At 37.8% G+C, this 18,615-nt stretch overlaps 1 protein-coding gene across 10 annotated transcripts in view; it reads left to right on the forward strand.

Moving 5' to 3' along the window:
* SORBS2 (sorbin and SH3 domain containing 2) overlaps nucleotides 1-18,615 on the forward strand; it is a 242,241-nt gene that overhangs the window by 51,573 nt on the left and 172,053 nt on the right. For all 10 annotated transcript variants that reach the window (XM_075196778.1, XM_075196786.1, XM_075196802.1 and 7 more), the window contains exon 2: nucleotides 9,129-9,260. The gene's annotated coding sequence lies outside the window, so the exon portion shown is untranslated. The remainder of the gene's footprint in view (nucleotides 1-9,128; nucleotides 9,261-18,615) is intronic.

Consider the following 18,615-nt stretch of genomic DNA (forward strand, 5'->3'; position numbering starts at 1 on the left):
CTTGTTGAACTTACTTTTCTTAGTGTCCTCTACCTCTTTATGGTTTTGTTCACAATGGATTTCAAGAATGGTCTATAATCCTAAAACCCAGGGTCCCTTTGGATTTCATACATAGATACTAACTGAATGGAGTATGCTTTACCCAAATTATGGTGCTGTTTTCTAGCTGCCAACTTCATTAATTTGGCTTCATTGATCTTGATAGTGTCTGCCTTCCCTATGCTTACTGTGTGAAGTAGTTGGGAGAGGTATTTTCAAAGAACCTTGTTACTAAAATTTGGGAACAATAGCGGGTGTGTTGCAGCTTTTTCTTGCATGCTATAGAATAGATTTAAATTAAAGCTATACAATTAATAAGCTAAATTTCTCCTTGCTTATTACTTCTTTAATCATAGATATTGAATAGGTTGACCTGGGTGGGCCTCCCCTCTTTCTCATAAATCTATAAATCTGGTTCGCCTGCTGTCGAACGCCTCATTGCTTCTTTTTGTCTGTTAATGTATCTCTCCTTGGAAATGGCAAAAGCTAAACGTGATAATATAATGGCAAGAAGGAAATAAATATAAACCATGTAATAAGTAATAACTACAAAAGGGATCATTTATAAAAAAAAATATTAACATATATTTAATTCAGAAAATATTTATTCGTAATTATATTTCTGATACTGGGCTGAACAAATGTTTGACCTGAAGGCTCGAATTTTTGGAATGAAGAAAGTTGAAGGAGGCTACCACATGAAATGGGGATTGTTGATGTTTCAAAATAATGCTATTTGGAAAGTATAAAAACACAAAGTTAAGTGCGAGTGCTCTGGTGACAGAAGAGGGCAGAATCACTTGAATTCCTGAGATTGCTGTAGTGAAGTGCATGGAGAAACCTCCCCCTGTCACAACAGCTTGAGAGAGATTTATAGAGGTCACAGCCACAAAGAATTTTTCACAGTGGCGCATGCTGCTGTAAGTGAGTACTAATCACTACTCTGTCTTTGAATTTTGTTTACAGTTATCCATTTGACTTAATAGACAGTTAACACTTACACGGAAGCATAGGAGATTTCTTCAGGTGTGACATTATTATTAGCACCGTAGTATAGTTTAAAATAATTCTATTCAGAATGTTGGTGTTGTTTTGATGGGTAAGGTTTGTGCCCAAGGTCAATATGATTTTATATATGCATATATGTGCCAAATTTACATAAAATAACACACTTGCAGCTCTTCCTCATTTCAAACCCCATTGCATCAATTTGTATAATATAAATGCATTTAAATAATATCCATCCCAACTCCATTAATGGTTAACTATTTATATTATAAAGATATTAACTGTACAAAGAAGAAACAATGTGAGCGGAGCACTGCATCTCTACTGTCCTAGGCACAGGCCTGTGTTGCCTTTCCACATATACAGGCCAGGGCCTGTGTGTGTATGTATGTGTATGTATGTGTATATATATATATATATATATATATATATATATATGTGTATATATATATATATATATATATATATATATATATATATATATATATATATATACACATACATACACATACATACACACACAGGCCCTGGCCTGTATATGTGTATATATATGTGTATATATATATATATATATATATATATATATATATATATATATATATATATATATATATATATATATATATATATATATATATATATATATATATATATATATATATGTGTATATATATATATATATATATATATATATATATATGTGTATATATATATATATATATATATATATATATATATATATATATATATATATATATATATATATATACAGCTAAGCAATTTTCAAGAAACCCTTTTATACAGAAAGCTGCTGAACACCAGACAGAAAAAAGGGAACTATTGCTGATATTGTGATTATACAGGCACTGTATGGAGCACTGCTAAACATGTTAATCCATACTTGTCAACTCTCTCAGAATGTCTGGGAGACTCCCGAATTCCAGGTATGTCACTCAAACTCCCAGTAGTGTAGGGCATCCTTCTGCATCTGTCCACTTTCTATTGAAGTGGGCAGAATTAGAGCTGCAATGATGCGAATCTCAGGGAATCCCTTTATTTTGACCCTGCCCCCACTGTAAAATGACACATACGCAGCATTGCATCATGGGACGGTGCAAAAATTATGCAAGTACCCAATCCCCCGCCCCAGGAGCTCAGGGGCAAACGCAGGATTTTTAAGGGGGGGTTTCCTCCCTCCCCCCCAAAAAAATATATATAGAGAGCTGCTGTGCAATTCTGTACTGTACAGCAGCCGCGGCGCTGTCAAAGAAGCGTCCACGGCAGTGCTGTATTGTAGTACAATACAGCACCGCCGCGGATGCTTCTTTGACAGTGCCGAACAGGAACAGGAAGGAGGTTAATATAAATGGTGCCAGACAGTCATGGTTGCCAGCAGCTGACTGTCTTTAAGATTTCTACAGTGACTGGTTCACCTCCAAGGCTCTGACATCCACCATCACTCCTCAATCCAACCATACCACACTGGGATATACCAGTCACCAATGGCTGCTTTATTATTGGTGGCTGATAATGCTTCTTACAGCCTCACATTTTTACCACCAACAGCTGCAATTGTTATTCTGACACCTTATGTATCTCAGATTGTAAACTCAATTGGACAGGGCCATCTTTGCTTTCTGTTTCTTGTGTTTTGTAGATCAGTGTTAAACGCTGTGTAATATGTTGGTGGTTTATTAATAAACAGTTATAAGCCAAACGTGCTTGGATAATGTTAGATGTGATTAAATTCTGAAGTAAATCCCAGCATGTACAAGTGTGATAGGTTCTGATATGGGGCATTTGTGATGATTAGTTTTTATTATTCACTAAGGTACATACCACTTGACAGTTTGACAAATCGGAGTACTGCCTTCATCCTGATCAGTCAAGCGTAGAAAGAAAACAAAGAAAGGTATTTTTATTTTACACCTGATTAGACAGCATGGAGGCAGGTAGATCAGACAGCTGGTATAAAAGGCTTTTATGACATCATCCCCCTTAATATAAAGTCACAAAAGAGCACACAGAAAACATAATGTATTCAATTAATGTAATCTGTTTATAATACAGTCAATGACAAAACATTGTCTGATATGAAATACATTTATTAGGCTGTTATGATTGTTTATTGTACTGTCCACTATTCTATGTTTCTATGCATACACGACTGTCATGCTATCACTTGGCATTATACCTGTCCTGTAGCCGGTACAAGTGATACAACTGAAAAACACCTATCTTTTGAGATGCCCAAAGCTTGAATCAGCCGCTGCTGTGTGCTCTCGAGCTTGGCATGCCCTTTACTGTACATTGACTAAGTGTATAAGTGTATACAACCATTCACCTCCCCGTTCTGCCCATGTAAACGTAGGCTGTAGAAAGGGTCCTTTGCTCTCGAAGATGAATTGGATGTTGCTGATTTCTCTGACATAGGGTTCAATTATGGGCTTGTGCAGTGTGATTTCTATGTATCTGCATTTGCGTTCCTTTATGGACCAGGCCCAGTTGTTTGGATTTACTAGGTTTACAGAACACAAATGTAACGCCAATGCAGACTTAGTGTAGATCCCGGACAATCTTAAATATCCCAGAAAATGCCTTTTAGGGTTTATTTTATTTGCCAATACCCACCAAGGTGTTGTAAACCGTTTCTGACATTTCTGACTTTATCCATAACAAACATTACATTTATGCAGAACACATTTAGGGGTATATTTACTAAGCTGCGGGTTTGAAAAAGTGGAGATGTTGCCTATAGCAACCAATCATATTCTATCTTTCATTTTGTAGAATGTACCAAATAAATGACAGCTAGAATCTGGTTGGTTGCTATAGGCAACTTCTCCACTTTTTCAAACCCGCAGTTTAGTAAATCTAGCCCTTGGTGGTGAGATTTAACATGAAGGGTTAGTGATGTAACTTTAGAGAGTGTTCTACAAAACACGCATAAAGCCAATAAAGAATGTAACCAAAAGTAAGCAGGCCTTATTAGTGAGTACATTGGGACAGCCAGACAGATTGGTAGAATATGATGAATGTGAAATACAATTTTAGGTGTTAATAACAGCTCTCATGATATACAGTCATTATTTAATGTAATATAGTATCACTTTGCTCTAATGTCTATGTAAGTCACTAGATTACACATCAGAACATAAGCAAACCTTCATGTGACAAAATAGCTGTGGTTTCTAGTGACAGACATGAGATGCCAAAAGCTTCCAGTTACAAATAGTCAAAAATAGTTGACAAGATGAATGATTAAATCTGAAGTGGAAACTAGACAGAGTGGTGTCATAAGTAATAGAAGCCCAGTTGTTTTGCCATATTCGTAACACATGGATCCAAAACACAAAGCTACTACCAGCTAACAAAAGCAAAACAAAAATGGCCCACAGCCAGTTTTCACAAACACTTCCTGAAGAATGTAAAGTATGAAATCTTCTAAGTAATGAGCATGTACAATTAACTGGGAATGTTAAACAATTCTATGCTGCTACAGGAGAAAAATAAGGCTTTCAACACAAAGGAAATTCCCACTAGAATGTAGGTTAACAAATCGGTAGAGGGCTGAATCTGATCTTTTCCCCAAATAAAATTGTCTTTTATTATGCAAAGATATCGCCAGCAATGAGTTGTCATAGCAGCACAAGTATTTTTATAGATTTCTATCCTTCATAGTTACTCTTTTGAACGAAAAAATGCCTGTGAAAAACATATAGCAAAACAACCACTCCAGATATATTATTACATTATTATTATATTATTATTATTACAGTACATTATTATGCAAAGGCACTCGTAGCTGTATATTTCTGAAATTACTGGCAATTGCAATTATACTACTGCAATATTTTCTGATATCAAGTGTCCTTACAGCAGAGTACAGATATTGGCCATGGGTCTAAAAACCCGATCAAAGAGGAGTTTGACCAAACTAAGTTATCTTTGGGGGTTACATACATAGATGATTTTTTTTTTTCCCCCTCACATTCATAGTGAGGGGAAAAATAAATAGATATAGTGCAGTACATTGAGAATTGTGGCAGCAAATAAATAGCCCAATGTATAGGTCAATGATTTTTTTCTCCAGCATTTTCAGAATGTGCTTTCTTGCTCCGATGAGGGGGACGCCTTGTAAGCTACAACCAAAAGCACTAGTATGCCTCTTTTCCATTGTGTTTTATGTAGAAGCTCTTTCAATGCTTTTCGCTATTTAAGAAAGGGTTAAGCCTATTACCGGAGCTTCCTGCAGTCCCCGTAGCCCTCTATGGGGACAGCAGCACTAATCTCAGGCCGCTGGTCTTTTACAATGGGATCCAGCTGAAGACTCTCCTGTGAAAGTACTATGCACAGCACTGCCTCCATTCCCGCTGCTGGTAAATAGCAGAGATTTTGTGAACCTGTCTTCGCCAGGCTCTCAAAGCAGCCCCGGTATGAAAAATTACAGCAGTGTTTCATTATACATCTCTTCACTTTGCAGCAATGCATATTGATTGTCACCGCACTTTGTTAATAAGTAGATCCTTAAGCAGCAATACATTTTGATACACTAGACAAAATAGGTCATTATACCAGAAAATAATTAAGATTTTTTTTTTTTCTCATCATCCCAAGCCCAGTTATAATATATTGTTGCAGAACCAGTAAGATTCTCACACCAACTCTTGAAATTACTGCCAGGAATGCAATAGCTTTGCGGCCGTAAATTTATGCACAGTAGGGGTCTCCTTTAAGAGTGTAAGTCCAACACTATAAAATGTTGCTTTGTTGATGGGAATGAAGTCTCCCAGGAAATTCATTGCAGTCACATGTCACACAGGTTAAGATATACATTTTTCAGGGGTGGTGCTGTGATGAGGGAGAATCAGGCTGCTGCATCTGGAAGCCCAATCTGGAAGACTACAATGTTTAAGAGTCAGTGGCAGGCTGGGCAGAGGGGTATCTGGTGCCATAGGGGGTTACCTTGGGTTGGGTCATTGGGCCACCATTTTTTTTTCCTTTAAAATGTTCTTAATAGGCTGTCGACTCGAGTCTTGCTCCCCAGGCTCAAATTTGCCTGCCCTTACCTGTTAATAGTGGTCAAATATGAGCTGATCCTGCTGCTTGGTGACAATATTAGGTGTCCGATTTAGCCAAATGTGGGCAACCAAATCCAGCTTCCTTACACCTGGTCAACCAGCTGGTCTTCATTTTGTCATCACTGGGACTTGGGTCCTGGGACTTGTTATTGCAGTCAGAAGATTAAATTATGATGTCAGGTTTGTTTTATAGCCATGGGCAGCACGGTGGCCAAGTGGTTAGCACTTCTGCCTCACAGCACTGTGGTCATGAGTTCAATTCCCGACCATGGCCTTATCTGTGAGGAGTTTGTATGTTCTCCCCATGTTTACGTGGGTTTCCTCCGGGTGCTCCGGTTTCCTCCCACACTCCAAAAACATACTGGTAGGTTAATTGGCTGCTATCAAAATTGACCTTAGTCTCTGTCTGTCTGTCTGTCTGTGTGTATATTAGGGAATTTAGACTGTATGCTCCAATGGGGCAGGGACTGATGTGAGTGAGTTCTCTGTACAGCGCTGCGGAATCAGTAGCGCTATATAAATAGATGATGATGATGATGATACACTACAATAGTGGGCCAGATGCCTGTTACTGCAGCTAATATTGCAGTGTGTATGCCCAGTACAGCGAAGCTACATAATGTAAATTGTCTTCCTACATGAGTTTTATATTAGTGGTATCTTTCTAAGTGGTAGTAGTACAATAAAGTAATGTATTTTAAAGTGTACACTAATACAAATATATATGCTCTGGAAGGGCACCATTTAGTTGTTACACCATACAGTTCCGATAAAGGCTCATTTACACAAGGGCTTTTTCTTTCTGGCCCTCATTGCATTCTGAACACATGGTGCCTGAGACATTAAGGAAAGTAAGGCAAAAAATTAATAAAAACACATTGTTCCATGTATGAAAAATTTAAGGCAAATTATTATAGACTGATCATAATGTTTGATTATATATTTTAGATTTAGAGTATATGTTCTCCGGGACAAACCATGTTACAATGCAAGGGGTGCAAATTCGTTTATTGTTTTTCATATCCGTTAAATACTGGTTATTTTTTCGTGTCGCACACAAATACTTGATAGCTTTATTTTCCTCCCCATTGAATGCAACATGGTTTTACCTAGGTGCAAAGTTACTCCTTTTCTTTTTTTCTACTTGGCTCTCAATGATTCTGGCCCATGGAGAGCAGTGACAGTGAACTTCATACACACAACTTCTGTCTCCACAGCTAAGCAGTGAAAACTGGATACATCTCTTAGAACAACGTTTCTCAAATCATGTCCTCTGGGCCTGCCTACAGTGCATGGCTTCCAGGTCTCCTCCCAGAACTAAAAGTGAAATAATTAATGCCAACTATGGGTGTTTAAAATTTGTCAGTAAATAATACACATGTGCACCAGCTGGGAGAAAACATGCTATCTTAGTGGTCCATAACAACTGGATTCCAGAAACACTGGTACAAGTCACAATGACAAACGGTAATAAAATGCAAAGTGTAAACTAAATTCTTTATTCTAGAACTTTCATAGCTCTATTGGTACACATTACATTTTAGGCAACCCCTAAAACTTACCTTTAAGCATATCCCTAATCAACCATAAACCTATCTTAAAATGTGAAATGATTTCCAGTTTTAACAGCTTTCTGATTAACTTTTCATATACTTAAATGTAAGTAACAAAATATAATACCAGTGGCAATCGAAGCAAAAGAAAAAAGTGTTGTGTGTGTATGCATATATATGTATGTGTGTGTGTGTATGTATGTATGTATGTGTATATATATATATATATATATATATATATATAAAATAATTAGTGTGTGTATGCATATATATGTATGTGTATGTGTGTGTGTGTGTGTGTGTGTGTGTATATGTGTATATATATATATATATATATATATATATATATATATATATATATATATATATATATATATATATATATATATATATATATATATATATATATATTATATATATATATATATTAGTGTGTGTGTATATAAAAAAAAAATAACGTTTGTGGGCATCTTTAAGTGTACCAGTCTCCAACCCACAGTGGAGGCTGGGCATGTTGTGAACTTAACCAATATTCACAAACACTGCCTGTCGCTTCACTATGAGCTAGTGATGGCACTTTGGCTCAGTGGTGTCATTACTTCCTGCTAAATTGGTAAACTGAATATTTGTTTCATCTCCAAAGTGTTTGCCTCCATTTTATGTAGATGATAAGTACACTGGATAGAGTACTATAAGGAAAGTTTAGTAAAAATATAAGTTTAAATGTGATTATTTTGAATAAGTAATCATTTTTTAGTCTTTTTAAATGATATTTAAATTTTTAGAAAGTCGAACCTAAGTTGCAGTATCTCCCTACATATCTCCCTGCTGCTGCTGGTTGTGACAGGAAATTCTCATTTGTGTAAGGAGAGAAACAGGTTATTGCAGAAAAACAGAGAGAGAATGTAATAAACATAAAGGTTTAAAGCAGAGACCGGTAGGAAACCAGTGGCTCTGTAGCTGTTGTTGAACCAGAATTCCCAGCATGCCCAGTCAGTCAAAGAAAAATGCTGCATCGTGTAGATCCACACAGGCTGGAGAGTCACATATTGCACAAGTCTGTTCTAGAGGATACACTGAGCTGGGTCTGTGCCAAGTGTACGTGTAAAGAATGAATACGAGTGATAGGTGTAATCTATTACACTATGCGTTCTGTGATCTCTGTCACTTCTGTCTAAAACCATCCATTACTACTATCAAGCTCCGTCTATGTCACAGGTAAAATGTAATGCAGACTGGCATGTTCACTGTGTTACCTCCTTTGACGTTAATGTTGTGGTAACAGAGCCTGTTTGATAGGTAGCCCCTAGAGAGGAAGAAAGGGAGGTCTCTCATGTCTGATTGCAGACAAACCCTGCTTCGGCTGGAAATAGCTCAATGCTCTGAGAACAGTAGCAGCTGAAATTCCTGCTCCCTCTGACCGTGTCTCTCTTCCTGCTCCGTGTAGGCACACTCTGGATTTGGGCAAAACCGAAACTGTTACAACTGAAACCCTGTTTAAGTAAACACAGACTGCATAGCCGAGAGCAACAGTAGTACCTGGCTGCACTTGTCCCGGGGTTCTGAACGCACCTGCCTGGTAGGTACAGTCATATCAATGTCTCACTTTCTGCTTTGAATACTTTAATATGATATGAGGTTCAGTGTGTCCTAAGCGTGTCAAAGGAGAGATAGTTTGTGTGAGTTTGGCCAAGTGAGGTTAGGAGTTATGTTCTATTAGGATGAATGTTATAATTGTTATTCAATTTCTTAATTGTGTGTCACATCAATCTGCAGCAATGTAGGCACTGCAACTTTGACACATACACACTGCATCAAACTTAGATTTCACTGGTTATTTTAAGAGTAATATATATTAATCATCCACCGCTTAATAAAGACTGCAAGGCACTATATAGACTGTATTTCCCAAATTAGAATTACCACCCTACTTTCTGTAAAAATGTCATCCAGTAATGTTTGGTAGTCTTTGTCTAAACAGCTCAAGTTCAACTACAACCTCCAACATACTTCATACAGTATCTTATATAGCCTGCTGGGATTTGTAGTTCTGTCATTGTAATGATATCTGTGGATATTTAACATTCATGGTTTGTGCAACTGCAAGTACCATTGTATGGCTCCATGAAAATATAGATTCCCACAAGGTAGGATTTCAGTGTTTGTGTGTAGAATTAAAAGTTTACTCTTTACTTCTAAACAAGAACAGGACCCTCCTTTTATCATTTATTTAGGCATGTCCATTAAATGGGCATCATTAATAATAATTTGCAACTATACAACAAACAGCACACAAAACTAAATGCTCGTGGTTTTAGTTAGATATTGTGACATGGGCAAGGAAGCATACAATGTCATTGTGCATTTAAAAAACTTGTCATGTAAGCAGGTCACTATAGGTTCTTGTCCTCACTGCCCCCCCAAAAACCAAGGACATTCCTTAGTGTACTCTGCTATCTTGTATCACTAACCACTTGAGTCATCCCAAGCACATCCCAAATTATTATGGACTGGAGTCCTTTCTCAAGACTGTAGACGCCGAGCCTCAATTAGGATGCTTTCCTTTTTTAGACACCTGCCCACCTTGACTTCACACTGCAGTGTGGACAGTACTACTAGCAAACATTGGAAGTCTACTCCTTTTTCTAGCATCGAGGTCAGACTGTAGAAGTCCTGTTGTGCATACCTTACAGATTCTTGAGTTTCCACCAGATAAAGCCTAGATTGCAATTCTGTTCGTCCAGTACTTGAAATGTGTTCATCTTGGTTACTGTACAGTGCTAAAGGAAGCAATGCACATTATATAGTAAATATTTATCAACCCATAATGCCTCTTAATGCTGTTTTACACAATTGTCTTCACTGTCTATAATTTTCGGAGACAGACTTTTGCTTTTATTAATGACATTATTTTAAATGTTAAGATATTACTCTGTGCTGTATTCTGCCCAATAACATTATTTTCAATTGATAGCAAGTATGGACAAAGGGCAGAGAGAGCCTGTTGTTTGGTTTTGGACAGATGTTCATTACTGGAACGTTGAGTGCAGCAATGGACCCTGGCAAGCTACCAAGGATCATTTCCAAAGATGCGCTTATGCAGTGCATATGTTTGTGACGTCTTGCGCCTGGTTCTGTGCAACTGCGCCCCATTTTTACAGAAAGTGTTTGAATCTGCTCTTCAGTATAACATTGTCTATTGTGGGTGCAGAACGTTTTCATCTTCTGATGGCCAAATTGGGCAGATAAGGGCATTTCCCCTTGTTTGCCATGTATTGCACGCAAGTACAAAAAAAAAAGTGAATTTGTTTTGCAGGCCAGGATAGTTTAATGACACTGTAGGGTGTAAACGCTTCCTATAAAACACCACATAGATGAGCACAACTACAACTATACCATAAATACATATAAAAGGAATATGTTTTATTTACTTGTGGGTCATAATAATGTGAACAATTAACTAATGTTAAAGTAAGCTTCCATGGGACATAGTTATCAAGATATACAGTACATGATCATAGGATTAGTTGATAGAACCATGGAACGCGCCCACCAGTCATTCACCACCCGACACGGTTGCAGCGTGTCACTAGAACAAGAGCCGGCGGCACTCAAGACATCATAAAGACTAGTGTAAGGTGAATTATGTGGATTCTCGACAGATGGCATCTATGAGAGTGTGTCCTGGTTAACTGGTGGCCGTAGAGCCTCTTTATCACCACATAAGGAGGTGCCAGTAATATGGATTGTCCTGATACTTTCATCATGATGGGTTTTCTACAACTAGGCAAATTTTGTGCAGGTACTCAAAATACCTGTGTAATAAAACTTTAAATATGCGAAAATGTTAAATGTAAACGACAAATATATAAAAGTCCTCTCCCATCCATGATTAATTTAAGACTGGAGCGAGCAGAAGTTTGGATGAAAAATCTGAAGGGGGTGGTCCCAAGATGGTAGCTGGGGTGATTTTGAAGTCCATGTTTGTACTTTTCCACCAAGCGCATTTACAGAAGGATTCACAATACAATAAAAATAGTTGCATTCCGATTTTCTGGCAGCAGTTCCCAGAATTGTAATGTTGGTCTGCACCTATGTATATGGTAATCGGGCAAATAGGTTAAAAATTTGCAGTACATGTCTTTTTGCTGTTTCATAAATGACTGGTAGTAAATACACTTTTGCAAAATAATGTCCTTCAGAATAATAAACTACTGCCGCAATTTACCATGCTGGGCCTACTTTTATTTATATAGCACCAAATATATTACGCAGTGCTGTTCAAAAGATATGGGGCTAGATTTACTAAGCTGCGAGTTTGAAAAAGTGGGGATGTTGCCTATAGCAACCAATCAGATTCTAGCTGTCATTTTGTAGAATGTACTAAATAAATGAGAGCTAGAATCTGGTTGCTATAGGCAACATCCCCACTTTTTCAAACCCGCAGCTTAGTAAATCTAGCCCATGGTGTCAATCACTGCCCCATTGGAGCTTACAATATGAATTCCCTACCACACGTGCACTCTCTCTAGGGACAACTGTGTCCTCATTTATTTATATAGCGCCACTAATTCCGCAGCGCTGTACAGAGCACTCGCTCACTTCAGTCCCTGCCCCATTTTAGCTTACAGTCTAAATTCCCTATCATACATACACAGGAAGAACATACAAACCTCACATAGAGAGAGCCCTGGGTGGAATCAAACTCATGACCCCAGCACTGTGAGGCAGCAATACTAACCGTGCTGCCACTACAGGTCTAAAACTATTAATAAAATACACACACATCAGTGTCCTGATAATAATTTGAAGTCTCACAATAAAATTAGAAGTCTTTTTGTATTGAATTAATTGCATAAGATAAAAATCATGGAAAATATTTTTTATTTTTTTTGCAGCTTTGTCCTTATACACTGTCCATAAATAAAATAAAAATATTTACTTGACAATGATACCAATAGAAAGCCAAATCTGTCCTGAACAAAATATAGAAATAGGCTTGTGTTGTATAAAAAGTGAACAAAATCTACCCAATGAGACACTGCAGAGAACAAGTATGGAAAATGATGTGGTCACCTCTAATAGCAAAAGGTTTAATTGTAAACTGCAGTGACCTTTCCACTCCTGATTTAGGCTTAAGCACCTTTAAGTCTGTGTTTTGATCTACAAACTTTTTTATGCATCTTAAAACAAAAAAAAAGCAAAAATTGGAGTCCTTGGGATTCCTATAAAGCAACACAGTAGTTTTTCTTAAAATGCTTGTAAACACCTAAATCCTGATGAACCTTGAACGTTGCCTGCTATATTTTAAACCTATATAGTATGTCACAATTTGTACCGTGCTGGTCTGAAAAATAGGACTATAAAGTAGTGCAAACAACATTTTGCTCTTTAAACATTCATGTTATTGTGGCACTTTGAGTGTGAATTTTCTACTTTGATTAACATCTATATAGCATTTAGATGCTAGTCTAATTAATCTGAATTATTTAGTGCATTATATGAAGCTCTCCCTGAGAATCTTCTCATTTTCCTAGCAGCCCATTGGTTAAACACTTATTGCAGAGTACAGTAAAGGTCATGGAAGGTAGACACAGGCCATTCATAGCAGCCCATATTCAGCTACAAGAAAGGAGTCTCATGGGAAAACTGGAATGCCTTTTATTTGCTTCAATTTACCTCTGGGCTCAGAGCAGCAAACAGTAACATTTTGTGCAGGTTTTTGTGACACAGTGATGCCTTTGTGAACTTTCCAAATGTGGTGTCAAATAGATTGGGAAAAAAAGTTATAAAAGAGGGATAAGGGGTGCTTGCTATGCATTTTTTTTAAAAGATACACTCCCACAGAACAGTGGAGCCTTGATTAACCTAGCAGGGACGCATGTATACACAAGTGGGTTACCAATGTATTCATATGCATGTCTTTTTGTAGGACTTGGCAGTGCTTGACACCATAGTACAGGAAGCCAGTTGCACCTGCCCAATATAATTTTATTATACTTGGTATCATAACATACAATAACAAGTATTTAAATGCATGAATAGTAAGGAAGCTCAGCATTGGTATCTGAGGCGCAGATGAATATCAAGACTGTCTTATATACTGTTTCTATTGTATTTACATATACAGTGTATGTGTATAAGGTAAAAACCCAGCTAGTCTGCAGGAGCAGGCTGCAGACAGGGTTAAATTCCCTCTGGGTGCTTCTTCCAGCACACACACAGGTGTACCACATGGGTGTAGTAATTGGTTTGTTGTGTTGTAATTTGTATGTAGTGCTAGGGTGGAGGATAAAAACACTGTCGGTATTTGTGGGTGGGGCCACTGATGCTAGTTAGTGGCCGGCTAGTAGTGAGGAAACTACTGTTTAACCAGACGTAGGGTTATGGGAGAATTGTGATGCTTTACTAGAAATGTCTGCTGTAGCCACTGCTAAAACTGTTTAAGTCATCCTGAGAACGTCAATAAACAGTGAAATGGTTCAGCGAAACCATGTGAGACTTCAATGAATGATGTGCTTTATCACAGTATGTATGTTTGTATGTATGTGCGCGTGTATGTATATCTGTGCATATGTGTGTGTGTGTACTAGTACTTTTATTTTTTCGGATATGTAGGCTGGCTATGGTGGCGGAGTTCCAGGGTGAAAGCATAATGTCCACATCACAATGGGACATGTCTAGCGCATCAGAAGTTCTGGGCTGCTTCCAAACACCCCTCCTCTAAGAACACCCTCGAATTGCACCTGTTGTGCTGCACTTTCTTGTCATTGGCGAGATGGGACAAACCTGCTGGCCGCAGGATAATCCCCTCAAATTGGGACTGTCTATCCGAAATCAGAACAGTTTGGAAATATGGTAAAAGTTCTGCCAATTGTCTGCCTTTCTCAAATGCAATGCATGAAATTATCCGCTCTGAAACCTTGTGTTTAAGATATGCAGTGGAGAAATTCTCCCGGATCAAAATCACCTTAACAATCCTCCATTACCGCATCCATTCCAATTTTACATTCTGTAAGTGAACTTACCATATCACATGGTAAGGATTCCACAGCTTGACTGTAACACCGCTCAGTACAGACATAGCTAGGACCTGACAGGCACAAGTAGGGACTAAAATAACTAACATGGACCTGGAATCTGTGTCCTGACTGATGATACAAGCAGTAGATGCAGAAAGAATAGCTGAATAGACTAGCCAAGGTCAGGAACAGGAGAAGCTAGATAATCAAGGTCACATAGGCTAGGATTGGAGACAACCTCGCTAGCTGAGGTTAAGGTTTGGAGACAACAGGATGGATAAGCAGTCCAAAGTTCAACAACAGTAACCAGAGGTAGAAGAGTCCTTCTAGCTAATGCTTAGTACTAATACCTTTGTCGGACAAGGAATGATAACAGTTGTGTTAAATAGGACAAAACCAGGTGCATGCGCTAATGAGGTGTGATGTCATAATTCTATGCCAAATACAAGAACTATCAGCAATGATGGTTAGATATTGTTACCTAACCACCCTTACAGTAAAGGACTTCAATGGTCATGTGGAAAACGTCATTCCCAGCTGATGATCCCTTGTCCTTTGCCTGGTCCTTTGTACAATCGTTTAGACAAATCATTGTATTATTATGAAGAATTAATTTATAACATGTCTATTTAAAGGGGCCATCCTTTTTTTCGTTGATTAATTACAACCCTTATTATCTTTAATACTAGATCTTAAATGTTGCAGCTGTTTTGGCATCAAAATCACCAAGAAAATGTCCCTGCCATTATTCTTGTTATATTAACCAGGGATATGGAGTTAATGTAAGAGTCATGGCTGGTGCCAAAGAAAGGAAAAAAGCTGACAATACAGCGGTGTAATATTATGTCATACAATGACCCTTTTCTAAGTGGAAGCTGACAGCTTATATTAGAAGTGTTCCCAGTCTCCCGGGGCAAGTCTGTCTGCAAGAATGTATTTGGATTTTGCAGGATGAGCCTCAGTCAGAGATATGTGTCTTGGACCTCTGGACAAGAGGACACCCCATTTTAATATACACAGGTACTGTATATAGGAAAATGTGTGTACATTATTATTTTCTTTTGCCGCAGCTAGGAATTTTAAACTAGTGTGATGAATGTAAAAAGAATGGTTTGTTAAATAACTATTACTTTGTTTATCAGTATGTGAAAACCTTTCATAAATTATGCAGTACTTGTGTTGAAATGTTTGTGCTGTCTCTGTTGGCACAGTCACAAAGTGAATAGTTCAATTCTTCGATCTGCATCACAGCCAGCACAATAAATCAAACATCATTCATTTTATTGATAGATTTTCTGGAGACAGAAAACGCATACCTCCCAACATGAAAGTCCCCGGCAGTGACCACGTCATGATGGGGGCGTGCCCATTGTAAAACTCCCTTCCCTGCAATATTTCCACCCGCGGACAATCATGCCCCAGTGCGGTACAGGTCCCCAAAATCAGGACTGTCCAGCTGAAATCAGAACGGTTGGGTGATATGGAAAACACAGTGATTGCTAGACCACTTGGACGAATTAACACACACATGCTTATCCCAATTTTGGAGCATATATATGAATGGGCGAAACACTATTGTTATAGACCTTTTTCTCCCTTTGCTCAATTAATGAAAGCGGCTACTGTGTTATTGCTGATGATAGCCCTGTCAGCGGTAATACTTTGCATGAAGAAGCCCATTTTAGGCTGTCGCAGTGGTATTTGTACCAATGTGATACCTATTCGGGGGGACGCAACAAAACCATTTTTTGAAAAAATGCTGATTGTTTGACTAAAACATTTTTAATACTTAAAATACTTAAAATGAAGTTTAAAAATAGCTTCTATTAATTTTTTTTTATGCTTTACTTTTGGGGAAGCTTAGTCAGAGGCTCATAATCCCGCACACTTTGGGTTAATCAGAGTTGAGTTGGTTTCTTGATTTGGGTCTACTACCATGAAAATTTGCTCTTTGATATACAATTATGTGTGTGTGTTTTATAATGGAACAGGCAAATGCCTTTACTTCATCACCTTTTGTTACTGTAGCAAAATAACCATGTCTTTCATAGGAAAGTGATGCCTATAATAATGTAACTTGAGTACTGTAGTTTTAGAGCAGTTGCAGTTTTTATGGCGTTTACTGCCATAATGTCTTGTTACCAAAAGTACACAACATTAAATCAACAATAAAATGTGCTGTTTGCAAAGGGTAATAACCATTTAGGAAGCTATTCATACTCATATAGGTTCCTTTAACAAATTAACAACTTCACTCTCTATGCTTTGTATAATTTGGGGAAAATCCAGAGTAATTCCTTTTGATAATTATATGATGTGGATTATGCTTTATGGAAAGTATGTTAATGTTTCAAGTACTTACCAAAATAAAAATTGAACATTGGAATGTTTACAAAAACAGAGTTGCTGAGTATGTATCATAAAGAGATTTATTCAGCCTTTTTGGACATTTAAAAGATCTTTTACCGAGCCCAAATGGAATCCATTTATTGCCATAAATTATAGAGGTATGAATAAAAATGGCTTTTACACATATTGAATTATGTAGGACATCATTGACATTTCCCAATTATTTTGCTGCTTTCTTCAAATTCTATGGACATATAAGGTGAATTTGTGGCTCTCCAGTTTGGAGAACTCGTACTTTTAAGCATACCTCCCAGGGGGCGGCCATGTCTAAATGGAGCGCTAGGTATCCTCTTACCCTTCTCCCATACTCTGAGGTCAGCCATTTATAGGTGCGTATGGTACCCCTTCACTACTACTACTGTTTGTGATTCAAGATCACCTTGTCCAAGGAACTTACTGAAAACAGGAGTGACTGCAGTCACTGTTGGGCATATTGTGATCTGTTTACTGCATACATGCCAACTTTTAAGATTTGGGGGATCCGGGGGAGAAGTCATGTGACAAAGGGTAGGAGGGGGCGTGGTGACATTGTGGCCTCACCATAGCCCCGCCCCCACTATAAAATTTCACGCCATTGAATAGCGGGGGCTGGACTTAATGACGTGATTGAGCCCCGCCCCCTCCATTCAATGCCGTTAATTTTGGCGAATGCGGGAGCTTTGCCTACTCTTCCGAGAGTCCGGGAGGACTCCCCGTAATTCGGGAGCCTTCCGGGAGAGTAGGCAAGTATGGTTTACTGGTCCTGTTCTGTGTTATATCACCCTATGGATAATCTTCTTTTATATGGTTTTGTAATTGGGCCAGTTGTTCTGATGTCTAGTTTTAAATGTTGTCTAGTGTTCTTTTTAATTTAAAATTGAATCTGAATTCAAATAGTCTAAATACTGTTGATGTAATACAATGGTTATCGTGTCCTACATAGTTCTCCTGATTGAGTTCTAGCTCTCTTGATTGCATTTCAGTATATCTCTTGCTGTAATTCAGATAGATTAAAATAGATTTGTTAAATATTTACACATTTATTTCTTTAAGTTGAAGTCTTCACTAGTGAAACCAATGAGCTGTGATTATACGAATGTGTTCAGCAATATTACATCCACTCAGAAGTTTTTGGTATGCCAGCAATTTGTTTATATATGGCAGGAAGAGCAACCTTTTAAAATATAATGAAAACAACAGTAGTAATTCTATTCTTTCGAAAGTGTTTGGAATTTGCAAGCAGCAAAGCAGCCATGAGGGTATGAAATGAGACGTATGTTATCTATTTTGAAATTTTAAAAAAATATATGTAGATGTTGTTACGTCGCCTGTAAGATAGCGCAATAGGGGGTACATTATCCCATGTATAATGTTTGCTATTTCTAATTGGAATCTTTTCTGATAAGAAAGGAGAGAAGAGAGCTGTCAGCAGGGGCAAAGAAACCTGGGTAGAAGATGCAAAGTCCCACTCGGTATGTAAGTGGTAAATGGCTCATGATTGAACACAAGCGGCTGTGAATTCAT

This window comes from Mixophyes fleayi, chromosome 1 (assembly GCF_038048845.1).
Source record: "Mixophyes fleayi isolate aMixFle1 chromosome 1, aMixFle1.hap1, whole genome shotgun sequence".
NCBI lineage: Eukaryota > Metazoa > Chordata > Amphibia > Anura > Limnodynastidae > Mixophyes > Mixophyes fleayi.